At 33.8% G+C, this 20357-nt stretch overlaps 22 non-coding genes across 22 annotated transcripts; all 22 read right to left on the bottom strand.

The window, feature by feature from the left end:
• Positions 1–743: 743 nt before the first annotated feature.
• Positions 744–825, bottom strand: TRNAS-GCU (transfer RNA serine (anticodon GCU)). The gene has a single exon. It is a non-coding gene; the product is annotated as a tRNA-Ser (tRNA).
• A 759-nt stretch (positions 826–1584) lies between these two features.
• Positions 1585–1666, bottom strand: TRNAS-GCU (transfer RNA serine (anticodon GCU)). Its single transcript has one exon. It is a non-coding gene; the product is annotated as a tRNA-Ser (tRNA).
• Positions 1667–2425: 759 nt separating this feature from the next.
• On the bottom strand, positions 2426–2507 carry TRNAS-GCU (transfer RNA serine (anticodon GCU)). The gene has a single exon. It is a non-coding gene; the product is annotated as a tRNA-Ser (tRNA).
• Positions 2508–3266: 759 nt separating this feature from the next.
• Positions 3267–3348, bottom strand: TRNAS-GCU (transfer RNA serine (anticodon GCU)). The gene has a single exon. It is a non-coding gene; the product is annotated as a tRNA-Ser (tRNA).
• A 759-nt stretch (positions 3349–4107) lies between these two features.
• On the bottom strand, positions 4108–4189 carry TRNAS-GCU (transfer RNA serine (anticodon GCU)). Its single transcript has one exon. It is a non-coding gene; the product is annotated as a tRNA-Ser (tRNA).
• A 753-nt stretch (positions 4190–4942) lies between these two features.
• On the bottom strand, positions 4943–5024 carry TRNAS-GCU (transfer RNA serine (anticodon GCU)). Its single transcript has one exon. It is a non-coding gene; the product is annotated as a tRNA-Ser (tRNA).
• A 754-nt stretch (positions 5025–5778) lies between these two features.
• On the bottom strand, positions 5779–5860 carry TRNAS-GCU (transfer RNA serine (anticodon GCU)). The gene has a single exon. It is a non-coding gene; the product is annotated as a tRNA-Ser (tRNA).
• A 760-nt stretch (positions 5861–6620) lies between these two features.
• On the bottom strand, positions 6621–6702 carry TRNAS-GCU (transfer RNA serine (anticodon GCU)). The gene has a single exon. It is a non-coding gene; the product is annotated as a tRNA-Ser (tRNA).
• A 760-nt stretch (positions 6703–7462) lies between these two features.
• TRNAS-GCU (transfer RNA serine (anticodon GCU)) lies at positions 7463–7544 on the bottom strand. Its single transcript has one exon. It is a non-coding gene; the product is annotated as a tRNA-Ser (tRNA).
• A 754-nt stretch (positions 7545–8298) lies between these two features.
• TRNAS-GCU (transfer RNA serine (anticodon GCU)) lies at positions 8299–8380 on the bottom strand. Its single transcript has one exon. It is a non-coding gene; the product is annotated as a tRNA-Ser (tRNA).
• Positions 8381–9134: 754 nt separating this feature from the next.
• Positions 9135–9216, bottom strand: TRNAS-GCU (transfer RNA serine (anticodon GCU)). Its single transcript has one exon. It is a non-coding gene; the product is annotated as a tRNA-Ser (tRNA).
• Positions 9217–9976: 760 nt separating this feature from the next.
• TRNAS-GCU (transfer RNA serine (anticodon GCU)) lies at positions 9977–10058 on the bottom strand. The gene has a single exon. It is a non-coding gene; the product is annotated as a tRNA-Ser (tRNA).
• Positions 10059–10812: 754 nt separating this feature from the next.
• Positions 10813–10894, bottom strand: TRNAS-GCU (transfer RNA serine (anticodon GCU)). The gene has a single exon. It is a non-coding gene; the product is annotated as a tRNA-Ser (tRNA).
• A 1585-nt stretch (positions 10895–12479) lies between these two features.
• Positions 12480–12561, bottom strand: TRNAS-GCU (transfer RNA serine (anticodon GCU)). Its single transcript has one exon. It is a non-coding gene; the product is annotated as a tRNA-Ser (tRNA).
• Positions 12562–13315: 754 nt separating this feature from the next.
• On the bottom strand, positions 13316–13397 carry TRNAS-GCU (transfer RNA serine (anticodon GCU)). The gene has a single exon. It is a non-coding gene; the product is annotated as a tRNA-Ser (tRNA).
• A 771-nt stretch (positions 13398–14168) lies between these two features.
• On the bottom strand, positions 14169–14250 carry TRNAS-GCU (transfer RNA serine (anticodon GCU)). The gene has a single exon. It is a non-coding gene; the product is annotated as a tRNA-Ser (tRNA).
• A 1108-nt stretch (positions 14251–15358) lies between these two features.
• TRNAS-GCU (transfer RNA serine (anticodon GCU)) lies at positions 15359–15440 on the bottom strand. Its single transcript has one exon. It is a non-coding gene; the product is annotated as a tRNA-Ser (tRNA).
• A 754-nt stretch (positions 15441–16194) lies between these two features.
• TRNAS-GCU (transfer RNA serine (anticodon GCU)) lies at positions 16195–16276 on the bottom strand. Its single transcript has one exon. It is a non-coding gene; the product is annotated as a tRNA-Ser (tRNA).
• A 760-nt stretch (positions 16277–17036) lies between these two features.
• On the bottom strand, positions 17037–17118 carry TRNAS-GCU (transfer RNA serine (anticodon GCU)). Its single transcript has one exon. It is a non-coding gene; the product is annotated as a tRNA-Ser (tRNA).
• A 771-nt stretch (positions 17119–17889) lies between these two features.
• On the bottom strand, positions 17890–17971 carry TRNAS-GCU (transfer RNA serine (anticodon GCU)). The gene has a single exon. It is a non-coding gene; the product is annotated as a tRNA-Ser (tRNA).
• Positions 17972–18731: 760 nt separating this feature from the next.
• On the bottom strand, positions 18732–18813 carry TRNAS-GCU (transfer RNA serine (anticodon GCU)). The gene has a single exon. It is a non-coding gene; the product is annotated as a tRNA-Ser (tRNA).
• A 759-nt stretch (positions 18814–19572) lies between these two features.
• Positions 19573–19654, bottom strand: TRNAS-GCU (transfer RNA serine (anticodon GCU)). The gene has a single exon. It is a non-coding gene; the product is annotated as a tRNA-Ser (tRNA).
• Positions 19655–20357: the final 703 nt, after the last annotated feature.

Below are 20357 nucleotides of genomic sequence, written 5' to 3'. Positions count from 1 at the left end.
CTGGCAAACTTTCCAACACCACTTGTTATACTTCAAAGTCAATTCTTTATGTTCTTGTAGATTGTGTCATTTTCACAATCACGAGCTTGATAGCAAGTCGACTTTCAACCATCCTTGGCTTTAGGAACATTTATTTAATTTTAACCGAAACTTGTGAACAAATCCACCATCACCCACCTCACAAACAAAAATGATTTTTAATACTTCTGGACAATAACATGACCTTCTCTGTAAAAGTAATGTATTAATTTTCACTAAATGTGTTCTATGCTTGTCTTTAATGAAGTGACAGACTATGTTACAAAAGTTACAGTAATTTCAAATCTCTGCAAATATTACAAACATCACCATTTAGAGTTGCTGTCACTGTAATGTAAACAAGAAAATGATGCAGGAATAAGTTTTAACCTATATTAAGGGCTTTTCTCTGCTGTAAAATTTTTTAACTGCACCCCATATCAGTTTAACAAAGCCCAAGAAATGACTTAGACTTTAATTATCTAAACATAAATTATTTTAACCTATACTACTGAGCTAATCCACCATCATGGGGAAAAAAAGCATTTGCAAAATAAATTCTAGATAGTAGTATTTACATTGCATGTTCAAATATCAAGACACTTGCTTATGTTTACCATCTTAAAGTAGACTTCTTGATTTGACTTGTTTATTTTGGCCATTTGTTTGTCAGCTTTTGTAGCAGTATTTGTAAAAATGCCTCTTCTACCTAAAAAACATTCTAACGACGAGGATGGGATTTGAACCCATGCGTGCAGCGCACAATGGATTAGCAGTCCATCGCCTTAACCACTCGGCCACCTCGTCTCACTGGTATGCAATTTGGCAAACTTTCCAACACCACTTGTTATACTTCAAAGTCAATTCTTTATGTTCTTGTAGATTGTGTCATTTTCACAATCACGAGCTTGATAGCAAGTCGACTTTTAACCATCCTTGGCTTTAGGAACATTTATTTAATTTTAACTGATACTTGTGAACAAATCTACCATCATCCACCTCACAAACAAAAATGATTTTTAATACTTCTAGCCAATAACATGACCTTCTCTGTAAAAGTAATGTATTATTTTTCACTAAATGTGTTCTATGCTTGTCTTTAATGAAGTGACAGACTATGTTTCATTAGTTACAGTAATTTGAAATCTCTGCAAATATTACAAACATCACCATTTAGAGTTTGCTGTCACTGTAATGTAAACAAGAAAATTATGCAGGAATAAGGTTTAACCTATATTAAGGGCTTTTCTCTGCTGTAAATTTTTTTAACTGCACCCAATATCAGTTTAACAAAGCCCAAGAAATGTCATAGACTTTAATTATCTAAACATAAATTATTTTAACCTATACTTGTGAGCTAATCCACCATCATGGGGAAATAAAGCATTTGCAAAATAAATTCTAGATAGTAGTATTGACATTGCATGTTCAAATATCAAGACACTTGCTCATGTTTACCATCTTAAAGTAGACTTCTTGATTTAGGCCATTTTTGTGTCAGCTTCACTTGCAGGTTTATGAAGCAGTATTTGTAAAAATGCCTCTTCTACCTAAAGAGCATTGTGACGACGAGGATGGGATTTGAACCCATGCGTGCAGAGCACAATGAATTAGCAGCCCATCGCCTTAACCACTCGGCCACCTCGTCTCACTGGTATGCAATCGGGCAAACTTTCCAACACCACTTGTTATACTTCAAAGTCAATTCTATATGTTCTTGTAGATTGTGTCATTTTCACAATTACGAGCTTGATAGCAAGTCGACTTTCAACCATCCTTGGCTTTAGGAACATTTATTTAATTTTAACTGATACTTGTGAACAAATCCCCCATCATCCACCTCACAAACAAAAATGATTTTTAATTCTTCTAGCCAATAACATGACTTTCTCTGTAAAAGTAATGTAATAATTTTCACTAAATGTGTTCTATGCTTGTCTTTAATGAAGTGACAGACTATGTTACATGAGTTACAGTAATTTGAAATCTCTGCAAATATTACAACCATCACCATTTAGAGTTTGCTGTCACTGTAATGTAAACAAGAAAATGATGCAGGAATAAGTTTTAACCTATATTAAGGGCTTTTCTCTGCTGTAAAATTTTTTAACTGCACCCCATATCAGTTTAACAAAGCCCAAGAAATTACTTAGACTTTAATTATCTAAACATAAATTATTTTAACCTATACTACTGAGCTAATCCACCATCATGGGGAAAAAAAGCATTTGCAAAATAAATTCTAGATAGTAGTATTTACATTGCATGTTCAAATATCAAGACACTTGCTTATGTTTACCATCTTAAAGTAGACTTCTTGATTTGACTTGTTTATTTAGGCCATTTGTTTGTCAGCTTTTGTAGCAGTATTTGTAAAAATGCCTCTTCTACCTAAAAAACATTCTAACGACGAGGATGGGATTTGAACCCATGCGTGCAGCGCACAATGGATTAGCAGTCCATCGCCTTAACCACTCGGACACCTCGTCTCACTGGTATGCAATTTGGCAAACTTTCCAACACCACTTGTTATACTTCAAAGTCAATTCTTTATGTTCTTGTAGATTGTGTCATTTTCACAATCACGAGCTTGATAGCAAGTCGACTTTTAACCATCCTTGGCTTTAGGAACATTTATTTAATTTTAACTGATACTTGTGATCAAATCTACCATCATCCACCTCACAAACAAAAATGATTTTTAATACTTCTAGCCAATAACATGACCTTCTCTGTAAAAGTAATGTATTATTTTTCACTAAATGTGTTCTATGCTTGTCTTTAATGAAGTGACAGACTATGTTTCATGAGTTACGGTAATTTGAAATCTCTGCAAATATTACAAACATCACCATTTAGAGTTTGCTGTCACTGTAATGTAAACAAGAAAATTATGTAGGAATAAGGTTTAACCTATATTAAGGGCTTTTCTCTGCTGTAAATTTTTTTAACTGCACCCAATATCAGTTTAACAAAGCCCAAGAAATGTCATAGACTTTAATTATCTAAACATAAATTATTTTAACCTATACTTGTGAGCTAATCCACCATCATGGGGAAATAAAGCATTTGCAAAATAAATTCTAGATAGTAGTATTGACATTGCATGTTCAAATATCAAGACACTTGCTCATGTTTACCATCTTAAAGTAGACTTCTTGATTTAGGCCATTTTTGTGTCAGCTTCACTTGCTGGTTTATGAAGCAGTATTTGTAAAAATGCCTCTTCTACCTAAAGAGCATTGTGACGACGAGGATGGGATTTTAACCCATGCGTGCAGAGCACAATGGATTAGCAGTCCATCGCCTTAACCACTCGGCCACCTCGTCTCACTGGTATGCAATCTGGCAAACTTTCCAACACCACTTGTTATACTTCAAAGTCAATTCTTTATGTTCTTGTAGATTGTGTCATTTTCACAATCACGAGCTTGATAGCAAGTTGACTTTCAACCATCCTTGGCTTTAGGAACATTTATTTATTTTTAACCGAAACTTCTGAACAAATCCACCATCACCCACCTCACAAACAAAAATGATTTTTAATGCTTCTGGCCAATAACATGACCTTCTCTGTAAAAGTAATGTATTAATTTTCACTAAATGTGTTCTATGCTTGTCTTTAATGAAGTGACAGACTATGTTTCATGAGTTACAGTAATTTGAAATCTCTGCAAATATTACAAACATCACCATTTCGAGTTTGCTGTCACTGTAATGTAAACAAGAAAATTATGCAGGAATAAGGTTTAACCTATATTAAGGGCTTTTCTCTGCTGTAAATTTTTTTAACTGCACCCCATATCAGTTTAACAAAGCCCAAGAAATGTCATAGACTTAAATTATCTAAACATAAATTATTTTAACCTATACTTGTGAGCCAATCCACCATTATGGGGAAATAAAGCATTTTCAACATAAATTCTAGATAGTAGTATTGACATTGCATGTTCAAATATCAAGACACTTGCTCATGTTTACCATCTTAAAGTAGACTTCTTGATTTGACTTGTTTATTTTGGCCATTTGTGTGTCAGCTTTTGTAGCAGTATTTGTAATAATGCCTCTTCTACCTAAAAAGCATTGTGACGACGAGGATGGGATTTGAACCCATGCATGCATAGCACAATGGATTAGCAGTCCATCGCGTTAACCACTCGGCCACCTCGTCTCACTGGTATGCAGTCTGGCAAACTTTCCAACACCAGTTGTTATACTTCAAAGTCAATTCTTTATGTTCTTGTAGATTGTGTCATTTTCACAATCACGAGCTTGATAGCAAGTTGACTTTCAACCATCCTTGGCTTTAGGAACATTTATTTAATTTTAACTGATACTTGTGAACAAATCCACCATCATCCACCTCACAAACAAAAATGATTTTTAATACTTCTAGCCAATAACATGACATTCTCTGTAAAAGTAATGTATTAATTTTCACTAAATGTGTTCTATGCTTGTCTTTAATGAAGTGACAGACTATGTTACATGAGTTACAGTAATTTCAAATCTCTGCAAATATTACAAACATCACCATTTAGAGTTTGCTGTCACTGTAATGTAAACAAGAAAATTATGCAGGAATAAGGCTTAACCTATATTAAGGGCTCTGCTGTTAAAATTTTTTAACTGCATCCCATATCAGTTTAACAAAGCCCAAGAAATGTCATAGACTTTATTATCTAAACATAAATCATTTTAACCTATACTTGTGAGCTAATCCACCATCATGGGGAATAAAGCATTTGCAAAATAAATTCTAGATAGTAGTATTGACATTGCATGTTCAAATATCAAGACACTTGCTCATGTTTACCATCTTAAAGTAGACTTCTTGATTTGACTTGTTTATTTTGGCCATTTGTGTGTCAGCTTTTGTAGCAGTATTTGTAAAAATGCCTCTTCTACCTAAAAAGCATTGTGACGACAAGGATGGTATTTGAACCCATGCGTGCAGAGCACAATGGATTAGCAGTCCATCGCCTTAACCACTCGGCCACCTCATCTCACTGGTATGCCATCTGGCAAACTTTCCAACACCACTTGTTATACTTCAAAGTCAATTCTTTATGTTCTTGTAGATTGTGTCATTTTCACAATCACGAGCTTGATAGCAAGTCGACTTTCAACCATCCTTGGCTTTAGGAACATTTATTTAATTTTAACTGATACTTGTGAACAAATCCACCATCATCCACCTCACAAACAAAAATGATTTTTAATACTTCTGGCCAATAACATGACCTTCTCTGTAAAAGTAATGTATTAATTTTCACTAAATGTGTTCTTTGCTTGTCTTTAATGAAGTGACAGACTATGTTACATGAGTTACAGAAATTTCAAATCTCTGCAAATATTACAAACATCACCATTTAGAGTTTGCTGTCACTGTAATGTAAACAAGAAAATTATGCAGGAAATAGGTTTAACCTATATTAAGGGCTCTGCTGTAGAAAATTTTAACTGCATCCCATATCAGTTTAACAAATCTCAAGAAATGTCATAGACTTTAATTATCTAAACATAAATCATTTTAACCTATACGTGTGAGCTAATCCACCATCATGGGGAAATAAAGCATTTGTAAAATAAATTCTAGATAGTAGTATTGACATTGCATGTTCAAATATCAAGACACTTGCTCATGTTTACCATCTTAAAGTAGACTTCTTGATTTGACTTGTTTATTTTGGCCATTTGTGTGTCAGCTTTTGTAGCAGTATTTGTAAAAATGCCTCTTCTACCTAAAGAGCATTGTGACGACGAGGATAAGATTTGAACCCATGCGTGCAGCGTACAATGGATTAGCAGTCCATCGCCTTAACCACTCGGCCACCTCATCTCACTGGTATGCAATCTGGCATACTTTCCAACACCACTTGTTATACTTCAAAGTCAATTCTTTATGTTCTTGTAGATTGTGTCATTTTCACAATCACGAGCTTGATAGCAAGTCGACTTTCAACCATCCTTGGCTTTAGGAACATTTATTTAATTTTAACTGATACTTGTGAACAAATCCACCATCATCCACCTCACAAACAAAAATGATTTTTAATACTTCTGGCCAATAACATGACCTTCTCTGTAAAAGTAATGTATTAATTTTCACTAAATGTGTTCTATGCTTGTCTTTAATGAAGTGACAGACTATGTTACATGAGTTACATTAATTTGAAATCTCTGCAAATATTACAAACATCACCATTTAGAGTTTGCTGTCACTGTAATGTAAACAAGAAAATTATGCAGGAATAAGGTTTAACCTATATTAAGGGCTTTTCTCTGCTGTAAATTTTTTTTAACTGCACCACATATCAGTTTAACAAAGCCCAAGAAATGTAATAGACTTTAATTATCTAAACATAAATTATTTTAACCTATACTTCTGAGCTAATCCACCATCATGGGGAAATAAAGCATTTGCAAAATAAATTCTAGATAGTAGTGTTTACATTGCATGTTCAAATATCAAGACACTTGCTCATGTTTACCATCTTAAAGTAGACTTCTTGATTTGACTTGTTTATTTTGGCCATTTGTGTGTCAGCTTTTGTAGCAGTATTTGTAAAAATGCCTCTTCTACCTAAAAAGCATTGTGACGACGAGGATGGGATTTGAACCCATGCGTGCATAACACAATGGATTAGCAGTCCATCGCCTTAACCACTCGGTCACCTCGTCTCACTGGTATGCAATCTGGCAAACTTTCCAACACCAGTTGTTATACTTCAAAGTCAATTCTTTTTGTTCTTGTAGATTGTGTCATTTTCACAATCACGAGCTTGATAGCAAGTCGACTTTCAACCATCCTTGGCTTTAGGAACATTTATTTAATTTTAACTGATACTTGTGAACAAATCCACCATCATCCACCTCACAAACAAAAATGATTTTTAATACTTCTGGCCAATAACATGACCTTCTCTGTAAAAGTAATGTATTAATTTTCACTAAATGTGTTCTTTGCTTGTCTTTAATGAAGTGACAGACTATGTTACATGAGTTACAGTAATTTGAAATCTCTGCAAATATTACAAACATCACCATTTAGAGTTTGCTGTCACTGTAACGTAAACAAGAAAATTATGCAGGAATAAAGTTTAACCTATATTAAGGGCTTTTCTCTGCTGTAATTTTTTTTAAACTGCACCACATATCAGTTTAACAAAGCCCAAGAAATGTAATAGACTTTAATTATCTAAACATAAATTATTTTAACCTATACTTCTGAGCTAATCCACCATCATGGGGAAATAAAGCATTTGCAAAATAAATTCTAGATAGTAGTATTTACATTGCATGTTCAAATATCAAGACACTTGCTCATGTTTACCATCTTAAAGTAGACTTCTTGATTTGACTTGTTTATTTTGGCCATTTGTTTGTCAGCTTTTGTAGCAGTATTTGTAAAAATGCCTCTTCTACCTAAAAAACATTCTAATGACGAGGATGGTATTTGAACCCATGCGTGCAGAGCACAATGGATTAGCAGTCCATCGCCTTAACCACTCGGCCACCTCATCTCACTGGTATGCAATCTGGCAAACTTTCCAACACCACTTGTTATACTTCAAAGTCAATTCTTTATGTTCTTGTAGATTGTGTCATTTTCACAATCACGAGCTTGATAGCAAGTCGACTTTCAACCATCCTTGGCTTTAGGAACATTTATTTAATTTTAACTGATACTTGTGAACAAATCCACCATCATCCACCTCACAAACAAAAATGATTTTTAATACTTCTGGCCAATAACATGACCTTCTCTGTAAAAGTAATGTATTAATTTTCACTAAATGTGTTCTATGCTTGTCTTTAATGAAATGACAGACTATGTTACATGAGTTACAGTAATTTCAAATCTCTGCAAATATTACAAACATCACCATTTAGAGTTTGCTGTCACTGTAATGTAAACAAGAAAATTATGCAGGAATAAGGTTTAACCTATATTAAGGGCTCTGCTGTAAAAAAAATTTAACTGCATCCCATATCAGTTTAACAAAGCCCAAGAAATGTCATAGACTTTAATTATCTAAACATAAATCATTTTAACCTATACTTGTGAGCTAATCCACCATCATGGGGAATAAAGCATTTGCAAAATAAATTCTAGATAGTAGTATTGACATTGCATGTTCAAATATCAAGACACTTGCTCATGTTTACCATCTTAAAGTAGACTTCTTGATTTGACTTGTTTATTTTGGCCATTTGTGTGTCAGCTTTTGTAGCAGTATTTGTAAAAATGCCTCTTCTACCTAAAAAGCATTGTGACGACAAGGATGGTATTTGAACCCATGCGTGCAAAGCACAATGGATTAGCAGTCCATCGCCTTAACCACTCGGCCACCTCATCTCACTGGTATGCAATCTGGCAAACTTTCCAACACCACTTGTTATACTTCAAAGTCAATTCTTTATGTTCTTGTAGATTGTGTCATTTTCACAATCACGAGCTTGATAGCAAGTCGACTTTCAACCATCCTTGGCTTTAGGAACATTTATTTAATTTTAACTGATACTTGTGAACAAATCCACCATCATCCACCTCACAAACAAAAATGATTTTTAATACTTCTGGCCAATAACATGACCTTCTCTGTAAAAGTAATGTATTAATTTTCACTAAATGTGTTCTTTGCTTGTCTTTAATGAAGTGACAGACTATGTTACATGAGTTACAGAAATTTCAAATCTCTGCAAATATTACAAACATCACCATTTAGAGTTTGCTGTCACTGTAATGTAAACAAGAAAATTATGCAGGAAATAGGTTTAACCTATATTAAGGGCTCTGCTGTAGAAAATTTTAACTGCATCCCATATCAGTTTAACAAATCTCAAGAAATGTCATAGACTTTAATTATCTAAACATAAATCATTTTAACCTATACGTGTGAGCTAATCCACCATCATGGGGAAATAAAGCATTTGCAAAATAAATTCTAGATAGTAGTATTGACATTGCATGTTCAAATATCAAGACACTTGCTCATGTTTACCATCTTAAAGTAGACTTCTTGATTTGACTTGTTTATTTTGGCCATTTGTGTGTCAGCTTTTGTAGCAGTATTTGTAAAAATGCCTCTTCTACCTAAAAAGCATTGTGACGACAAGGATGGTATTTGAACCCATGCGTGCAGAGCACAATGGATTAGCAGTCCATCGCCTTAACCACTCGGCCACCTCATCTCACTGGTATGCAATCTGGCAAACTTTCCAACACCACTTGTTATACTTCAAAGTCAATTCTTTATGTTCTTGTAGATTGTGTCATTTTCACAATCACGAGCTTGATAGCAAGTCGACTTTCAACCATCCTTGGCTTTAGGAACATTTATTTAATTTTAACTGATACTTGTGAACAAATCCACCATCATCCACCTCACAAACAAAAATGATTTTTAATACTTCTGGCCAATAACATGACCTTCTCTGTAAAAGTAATGTATTAATTTTCACTAAATGTGTTCTATGCTTGTCTTTAATGAAGTGACAGACTATGTAACATGAGTTACATTAATTTGAAATCTCTGCAAATATTACAAACATCACCATTTAGAGTTTGCTGTCACTGTAATGTAAACAAGAAAATGATGCAGGAATAAGGTTTAACCTATATTAAGGGCTTTTCTCTGCTGTAAATTTTTTTTAACTGCACCACATATCAGTTTAACAAAGCCCAAGAAATGTAATAGACTTTAATTATCTAAACATAAATTTTTTTAACCTATACTTCTGCGCTAATCCACCATCATGGGGAAATAAAGCATTTGCAAAATAAATTCTAGATAGTAGTGTTTACATTGCATGTTCAAATATCAAGACACTTGCTCATGTTTACCATCTTAAAGTAGACTTCTTGATTTGACTTGTTTATTTTGGCCATTTGTGTGTCAGCTTTTGTAGCAGTATTTGTAAAAATGCCTCTTCTACCTAAAAAGCATTGTGACGACGAGGATGGGATTTGAACCCATGCGTGCATAACACAATGGATTAGCAGTCCATCGCCTTAACCACTCGGTCACCTCGTCTCACTGGTATGCATTCTGGCAAACTTTCCAACACCAGTTGTTATACTTCAAAGTCAATTCTTTATGTTCTTGTAGATTGTGTCATTTTCACAATCACGAGCTTGATAGCAAGTTGACTTTCAACCATCCTTGGCTTTAGGAACATTTATTTAAATTTAACTGATACTTGTGAACAAATCCACCATCATCCACCTCACAAACAAAAATGATTTTTAATACTTCTAGCCAATAACATGACCTTCTCTGTAAAAGTAATGTATTAATTTTCACTAAATGTGTTCTATGCTTGTCTTTAATGAAGTGACAGACTATGTTACATGAGTTACAGTAATTTCAAATCTCTGCAAATATTACAAACATCACCATTTAGAGTTTGCTGTCACTGTAATGTAAACAAGAAAATTATGCAGGAATAAGGTTTAACCTATATTAAGGGCTCTGCTGTAAAAAATTTTTAACTGCATCCCATATCAGTTTAACAAAGCCCAAGAAATGTCATAGACTTTAATTATCTAAACATAAATCATTTTAACCTATACTTGTGAGCTAATCCACCATCATGGGGAATAAAGCATTTGCAAAATAAATTCTAGATAGTAGTATTGACATTGCATGTTCAAATAGCAAGACACTTGCTCATGTTTACCATCTTAAAGTAGACTTCTTGATTTGACTTGTTTATTTTGGCCATTTGTGTGTCAGCTTTTGTAGCAGTATTTGTAAAAATGCCTCTTCTACCTAAAAAGCATTGTGACGACAAGGATGGTATTTGAACCCATGCGTGCAGAGCACAACGGATTAGCAGTCCATCGCCTTAACCACTCAGCCACCTCATCTCACTGGTATGCAATCTGGCAAACTTTCCAACACCAGTTGTTATACTTCAAAGTCAATTCTTTTTGTTCTTGTAGATTGTGTCATTTTCACAATCACGAGCTTGATAGCAAGTCGACTTTCAACCATCCTTGGCTTTAGGAACATTTATTTAATTTTAACTGATACTTGTGAACAAATCCACCATCATCCACCTCACAAACAAAAATGATTTTTAATACTTCTGGCCAATAACATGACCTTCTCTGTAAAAGTAATGTATTAATTTTCACTAAATGTGTTCTATGCTTGTCTTTAATGAAGTGACAGACTATGTTACATGAGTTACAGAAATTTCAAATCTCTGCAAATATTACAAACATCACCATTTAGAGTTTGCTGTCACTGTAATGTAAACAAGAAAATTATGCAGGAAATAGGTTTAACCTATATTAAGGGCTCTGCTGTAGAAAATTTTAACTGCATCCCATATCAGTTTAACAAATCTCAAGAAATGTCATAGACTTTAATTATCTAAACATAAATCATTTTAACCTATACGTGTGAGCTAATCCACCATCATGGGGAAATAAAGCATTTGTAAAATAAATTCTAGATAGTAGTATTGACATTGCATGTTCAAATATCAAGACACTTGCTCATGTTTACCATCTTAAAGTAGACTTCTTGATTTGACTTGTTTATTTTGGCCATTTGTGTGTCAGCTTTTGTAGCAGTATTTGTAAAAATGCCTCTTCTACCTAAAGAGCATTGTGACGACGAGGATAAGATTTGAACCCATGCGTGCAGCGTACAGTCCATCGCCTTAACCACTCGGCCACCTCATCTCACTGGTATGCAATCTGGCATACTTTCCAACACCACTTGTTATACTTCAAAGTCAATTCTTTATGTTCTTGTAGATTGTGTCATTTTCACAATCACGAGCTTGATAGCAAGTCGACTTTCAACCATCCTTGGCTTTAGGAACATTTATTTAATTTTAACTGATACTTGTGAACAAATCCACCATCATCCACCTCACAAACAAAAATGATTTTTAATACTTCTGGCCAATAACATGACCTTCTCTGTAAAAGTAATGTATTAATTTTCACTAAATGTGTTCTATGCTTGTCTTTAATGAAGTGACAGACTATGTTACATGAGTTACATTAATTTGAAATCTCTGCAAATATTACAAACATCACCATTTAGAGTTTGCTGTCACTGTAATGTAAACAAGAAAATTATGCAGGAATAAGGTTTAACCTATATTAAGGGCTTTTCTCTGCTGTAAAATTTTTTTAACTGCACCACATATCAGTTTAACAAAGCCCAAGAAATGTAATAGACTTTAATTATCTAAACATAAATTATTTTAACCTATACTTCTGAGCTAATCCACCATCATGGGGAAATAAAGCATTTGCAAAATAAATTCTAGATAGTAGTGTTTACATTGCATGTTCAAATATCAAGACACTTGCTCATGTTTACCATCTTAAAGTAGACTTCTTGATTTGACTTGTTTATTTTGGCCATTTGTGTGTCAGCTTTTGTAGCAGTATTTGTAAAAATGCCTCTTCTACCTAAAAAGCATTGTGACGACGAGGATGGGATTTGAACCCATGCGTGCATAACACAATGGATTAGCAGTCCATCGCCTTAACCACTCGGTCACCTCGTCTCACTGGTATGCATTCTGGCAAACTTTCCAACACCAGTTGTTATACTTCAAAGTCAATTCTTTATGTTCTTGTAGATTGTGTCATTTTCACAATCACGAGCTTGATAGCAAGTTGACTTTCAACCATCCTTGGCTTTAGGAACATTTATTTAAATTTAACTGATACTTGTGAACAAATCCACCATCATCCACCTCACAAACAAAAATGATTTTTAATACTTCTAGCCAATAACATGACCTTCTCTGTAAAAGTAATGTATTAATTTTCACTAAATGTGTTCTATGCTTGTCTTTAATGAAGTGACAGACTATGTTACATGAGTTACAGTAATTTCAAATCTCTGCAAATATTACAAACATCACCATTTAGAGTTTGCTGTCACTGTAATGTAAACAAGAAAATTATGCAGGAATAAGGTTTAACCTATATTAAGGGCTCTGCTGTAAAAAAAATTTAACTGCATCCCATATCAGTTTAACAAAGCCCAAGAAATGTCATAGACTTTAATTATCTAAACATAAATCGTTTTAACCTATACTTGTGAGCTAATCCACCATCATGGGGAATAAAGCATTTGCAAAATAAATTCTAGATAGTAGTATTTACATTGCATGTTCAAATATCAAGACACTTGCTCATGTTTACCATCTTAAAGTAGACTTCTTGATTTGACTTGTTTATTTTGGCCATTTGTTTGTCAGCTTTTGTAGCAGTATTTGTAAAAATGCCTCTTCTACCTAAAAAACATTCTAATGACGAGGATGGTATTTGAACCCATGCGTGCAGAGCACAATGGATTAGCAGTCCATCGCCTTAACCACTCGGCCACCTCATCTCACTGTTATGCAATCTGGCATACTTTCCAACACCACTTGTTATACTTCAAAGTCAATTCTTAATGTACTTGTAGATTGTGTCATTTTCACAATCACGAGCTTGATAGCAAGTCAACTTTCAACCATCCTTGGCTTTAGGAACATTTATTTAATTTTAACTGATACTTGTGAACAAATCCACCATCATCCACCTCACAAACAAAAATGATTTTTAATACTTCTAGCCAATAACATTACCTTCTCTGTAAAAGTAATGTATTATTTTTCACTAAATGTGTTCTATACTTTTCTTTAATGAAGTGACAGACTATGTTACATGAGTTACAGTAATTTGAAATCTCTGCAAATATTACAAACATCACCATTTAGAGTTTGCTGTCACTGTAATGTAAACAAGAAAATTATGCAGGAATAAGGTTTACCTATATTAAGGGCTTTTCTCTGCTGTAAAAATTTTTAACTGCACCCCATATCAGTTTAACAAAGCTCAAAAAATGTCATAGACTTTAATTATCTAAACATATATTATTTTAACCTATACTTGTGAGCTAATCCACCATCATGGGGAAATAATGCATTTGCAAAATAAATTCTAGATAGTAGTATTGACATTGCATGTTCAAATATCAAGACACTTGCTCATGTTTACCATCTTAAAGTAGACTTCTTGATTTGACTTGATTATTTTAGCCATTTTTGTGTCAGCTTCACTTGTTTGTTTATGAAACAGTATTTGTAAAAATGCCTCTTCTACCTAAAAAGCATTGTGACGACGAGGATGGGATTTGAACCCATACATGCAGAGCACAATGGATTAGCAGTCCATCGCTTTAACCACTCAGCCACCTCATCTCAGGGGTATGCAATCTGGCAAACTTTCCAACAACACTTGTTATACTTCAAAGTCACTTCTTTATGTTCTTGTAGATTGTGTCATTTTCACAATCACGAGCTTGATAGCAAGTCGACTTTCAACCATCCTTGGCTTTAGTAACATTTATTTAATTTTCACCGAAACTTGTGAAGAAATCCACCATCACCCACTTCACAAACAAAAATTATTTTTAATACTTCTGGCCAATAACATGACCTTCTCTGTAAAAGAAATGTATTAATTTTCACTAAATATGTTCTATGCTTGTCTTTAATGAAGTGACAGACTATGTTACATGAGTTACAGAAATTTCAAATCTCTGCAAATATTACAAACATCACCATTTAGAGTTTGCTGTCACTGTAATGTAAACAAGAAAATTATGCAGGAATAAGGTTTAACCTATATTAAGGGCTCTGCTGTAGAAAATTTTAACTGCATCCTTGGCTTTAGGAACATTTATTTAATTTTAACTGATACTTGTGAACAAATCCACCATCATCCACCTCACAAACAAAAATGATTTTTAATACTTCTAGCCAATAACATGACCTTCTCTGTAAAAGTAATGTATTATTTTTCACTAAATGTGTTCTATACTTTTCTTTAATGAAGTGACAGACTATGTTACATGAGTTACAGTAATTTGAAATCTCTGCAAATATTACAAACATCACCATTTAGAGTTTGCTGTCACTGTAATGTAAACAAGAAAATTATGCAGGAATAAGGTTTAACCTATATTAAGGGCTTTTCTCTGCTGTAAAAATTTTTAACTGCACCCCATATCAGTTTAACAAAGCCCAAAAAATGTCATAGACTTTAATTATCTAAACATATATTATTTTAACCTATACTTGTGAGCTAATCCACCATCATGGGGAAATAAAGCATTTGCAAAATAAATTCTAGATAGTAGTATTGACATTGCATGTTCAAATATCAAGACACTTGCTCATGTTTACCATCTTAAAGTAGACTTCTTGATTTGACTTGATTATTTTGGCCATTTTTGTGTCAGCTTCACTTGTTTGTTTATGAAACAGTATTTGTAAAAATGCCTCTTCTACCTAAAAAGCATTGTGACGACGAGGATGGGATTTGAACCCATACATGCAGAGCACAATGGATTAGCAGTCCATCACCTTAACCACTCAGCCACCTCATCTCAGTTGTATGCAATCTGGCAAATTTTCCAACAACACTTGTTATACTTCAAAGTCACTTCTTTATGTTCTTGTAGATTGTGTCATTTTCACAATCACGAGCTTGATAGCAAGTCGACTTTCAACCATCCTTGGCTTTAGTAACATTTATTTAATTTTCACCGAAACTTGTGAAGAAATCCACCATCACCCACTTCACAAACAAAAATTATTTTTAATACTTCTGGCCAATAACATGACCTTCTCTGTAAAAGTAATGTATTAATTTTCACTAAATATGTTCTATGCTTGTCTTTAATGAAGTGACAGACTATGTTACATGAGTTACAGAAATTTCAAATCTCTGCAAATATTACAAACATCACCATTTAGAGTTTGCTGTCACTGTAATGTAAACAAGAAAATTATGCAGGAATAAGGTTTAACCTATATTAAGGGCTCTGCTCTAGAAAATTTTAACTGCATCCCATATCAGTTTAACAAATCTCAAGAAATGTCATAGACTTTAATTATCTAAACATAAATCATTTTAACCTATACGTGTGAGCTAATCCACCATCATGGGGAAATAAAGCATTTGCAATATAAATTCTAGATAGTAGTATTGACATTGCATGTTCAAATATCAAGACACTTGCTCATGTTTACCATCTTAAAGTAGACTTCTTGATTTGACTTGTTTATTTTGGCCATTTGTGTGTCAGCTTTTGTAGCAGTATTTGTAAAAATGCCTCTTCTACCTAAAGAGCATTGTGACGACGAGGATAAGATTTGAACCCATGCGTGCAGAGTACAATGGATTAGCAGTCCATCGCCTTAACCACTCGGCCACCTCATCTCCCTGGTATGCAATCTGGCATACTTTCCAACACCACTTGTTATACTTCAAAGTCAATTCTTTATGTTCTTGTAGATTGTGTCATTTTCACAATCACGAGCTTGATAGCAAGTCGACTTTCAACCATCCTTGGCTTTAGGAACATTTATTTAATTTTAACTGATACTTGTGAACAAATCCACCATCATCCACCTCACAAACAAAAATGATTTTTAATACTTCTGGCCAATAACATGACCTTCTCTGTAAAAGTAATGTATTAATTTTCACTAAATGTGTTCTATGCTTGTCTTTAATGAAGTGACAGACTATGTTACATGAGTTACAGTAATTTGAAATCTCTGCAAATATTACAAACATCACCATTTAGAGTTTGCTGTCACTGTAATGTAAACAAGAAAATTATGCAGGAATAAGGTTTAACCTATATTAAGGGCTTTTCTCTGCTGTAAATTTTTTTTAACTGCACCACATATCAGTTTAACAAAGCCCAAGAAATGTAATAGACTTTAATTATCTAAACATAAATTATTTTAACCTATACTTCTGAGCTAATCCACCATCATGGGGAAATAAAGCATTTGCAAAATAAATTCTAGATAGTAGTATTTACATTGCATGTTCAAATATCAAGACACTTGCTCATGTTTACCATCTTAAAGTAGACTTCTTGATTTGACTTGTTTATTTTGGCCATTTGTGTGTCAGCTTTTGTAGCGGTATTTGTAAAAATGCCTCTTCTACCTAAAAAGCATTGTGACGACGAGGATTGGATTTGAACCCATGCGTGCATAGCACAATGGATTAGCAGTCCATCGCCTTAACCACTCAGCCACCTCGTCTCACTGGTATGCAGTTTGGCAAACTTTCCAACACCAGTTGTTATACTTCAAAGTCAATTCTTTATGTTCTTGTAGATTGTGTCATTTTCACAATCACGAGCTTGATAGCAAGTTGACTTTCAACCATCCTTGGCTTTAGGAACATTTATTTAATTTTAACTGATACTTGTGAACAAATCCACCATCATCCACCACACAAACAAAAATGATTTTTAATACTTCTAGCCAATAACATGACCTTCTCTGTAAAAGTAATGTATTAATTTTCATAAATGTGTTCTATACTTGTCTTTAATGAAGTGACAGACTATGTTACATGAGTTACAGTAATTTGAAATCTCTGCAAATATTACAAACATCACCATTTAGAGTTTGCTGTCACTGTAATGTAAACAAGAAAATTATGCAGGAATAAGGTTTAACCTATATTAAGGGCTTTTCTCTGCTGTAAAAATTTTTGACTGCACCCCATATCAGTTTAACAAAGCCCAAAAAATGTCATATACTTTATTTATCTAAACATATATTCTTTTAACCTATACTTGTGAGCTAATCCACCATCATGGGGAAATAAAGCATTTGCAAAATAAATTCTAGATAGTAGTATTGACATTGCATGTTCAAATATCAAGACACTTGCTCATGTTTACCATCTTAAAGTAGACTTCTTGATTTGACTTGATTATTTTGGCCATTTTTGTGTCAGCTTCACTTGTTTGTTTATGAAACAGTATTTGTAAAAATGCCTCTTCTACCTAAAGAGCATTGTGACGACGAGGATGGGATTTGAACCCATACATGCAGAGCACAATGGATTAGCAGTCCATTGCCTTAACCACTCAGTCACCTCATCTCACTGGTATGCAATCTGGCAATCTTTCCAACACCACTTGTTATACTTCAAAGTCAATTCTTTATGTTCTTGTAGATTGTGTCATTTTCACAATCACGAGCTTGATAGCAAGTCGACTTTCAACCATCCTTGGCTTTAGGAACATTTATTTAATTTTCACCGAAACTTGTGAAGAAATCCACCATCACCCACTTCACAAACAAAAATGATTTTTAATACTTCTGGCCAATAACATGACCTTCTCTGTAAAAGTAATGTATTAATTTTCACTAAATATGTTCTATGCTTGTCTTTAATGAAGTGACAGACTATGTTACATGAGTTACAGTAATTTGAAATATCTGCAAATATTACAAACATCACCATTTAGAGTGTGCTGTCACTGTAATGTAAACAAGAAAATTATGCAGGAATAAGGTTTAACCTATATTAAGGGCTTTTCTCTGCTGTAAATTTTTTTGAACTGCACCACATATCAGTTTAACAAAGCCCAAGAAATGTAATAGACTTTAATTATCTAAACATAAATTATTTTAACCTATACTTCTGAGCTAATCCACCATCATGGGGAAATAAAGCATTTGCAAAATAAATTCTAGATAGTAGTATTTACATTGCATGTTCAAATATCAAGACCCTTGCTCATGTTTACCATCTTAAAGTAGACTTCTTGATTTGACTTGTTTATTTTGGCCATTTGTTTGTCAGCTTTTGTAGCAGTATTTTTAAAAATGCCTCTTCTACCTAAAAAGCATTCTAACGACGAGGATGTTATTTGAACCCATGCGTGCAGAGCACAATGGATTAGCAGTCCATCGCCTTAACCACTCGGCAACCTTGTCTCACTGGTATGCAATCTGGCAAACTCTCCAACACCACTTGTTATACTTCAAAGTCAATTCTCAATGTACTTGTAGATTGTGTCATTTTCACAATCACGAGCTTGATAGCAAGTCGACTTTCAACCATCCTTGGCTTTAGGAACATTTATTTAATTTTAACTGATACTTGTGAACAAATCCACCATCATCCACCTCACAAACAAAAATGATTTTTAATTCTTCTGGCCAATAACATGACCTTCTCTGTAAAAGTAATGTAATAATTTTCACTAAATGTGTTCTATGCTTGTCTTTAATGAAGTGACAGACTATGTTACATGAGTTACAGTAATTTGAAATCTCTGCAAATATTACAAACATCACCATTTAGAGTTTGCTGTCACTGTAATGTAAACAAGAAAATGATGCAGGAATAAGTTTTAACCTATATTAAGGGCTTTTCTCTGCTGTAAAATTTTTTAACTGCACCCCATATCAGTTTAACAAAGCCCAAGAAATGACTTAGACTTTAATTATCTAAACATAAATTATTTTAACCTATACTACTGAGCTAATCCACCATCATGGGGAAATAAAGCATTTGCAAAATAAATTCTCGATAGTAGTATTTACATTGCATGTTCAAATATCAAGACACTTGCTCATGTTTACCATCTTAAAGTAGACTTCTTGATTTGACTTGTTTATTTTGGCCATTTGTTTGTCAGCTTTTGTAGCAGTATTTGTAAAAATGCCTCTTCTACCTAAAAAGCATTCTAACGACGAGGATGGGATTTGAACCCATGCGTGCAGAGCACAATGGATTAGCAGTCCATCGCCTTAACCACTCGGCCACCTCGTCTCACTGGTATGCTATCAGGCAAACTTTCCAATACCACTTGTTATACTTCAAAGTCAATTCTTTATGTTCTTGTAGATTGTGTCATTTTCACAATCACGAGCTTGATAGCAAGTCGACTTTCAACCATCCTTGGCTTTAGGAACATTAATTTAATTTTAACCGAAACTTGTGAACAAATCCACCATCACCCACCTCACAAACAAAAATGATTTTTAATACTTCTGGCCAATAACATGACCTTCTCTGTAAAAGTAATGTATTAATTTTCACTAAATATGTTCTATGCTTGTCTTTAATGAAGTGACAGACTATGCTACATGAGTTACAGTAATTTCAAATCTCTTCAAATATTACAAACATCACCATTTAGAGTTGCTGTCACTGTAATGTAAACAAGAAAATTATGCAGGAATAAGGTTTAACCTATATTAAGGGCTCTGCTGTAAAAAAAATCAACTGCATCCCATATCAGTTTAACAAAGCCCAAGAAATGTCATAGACTTTAATTATCTAAACATAAATCATTTTAACCTATACTTGTGAGCTAATCCACCATCATGGGAAAATAAAGCATTTGCAAAATAAATTCTAGATAGTAGTATTGACATTGCATGTTCAAATATCAAGACACTTGCTCATGTTTACCATCTTAAAGTAGACTTCTTGATTTGACTTGTTTATTTTGGCCATTTGTGTGTCAGCT

Source organism: Pseudophryne corroboree, chromosome 11 (genome assembly GCF_028390025.1).
Source record: "Pseudophryne corroboree isolate aPseCor3 chromosome 11, aPseCor3.hap2, whole genome shotgun sequence".
Classification (NCBI taxonomy): domain Eukaryota; kingdom Metazoa; phylum Chordata; class Amphibia; order Anura; family Myobatrachidae; genus Pseudophryne; species Pseudophryne corroboree.
The sequence above is the reverse complement of the archived record's forward strand: the minus strand, read 5'-3'. Positions and strand labels throughout refer to the sequence as shown.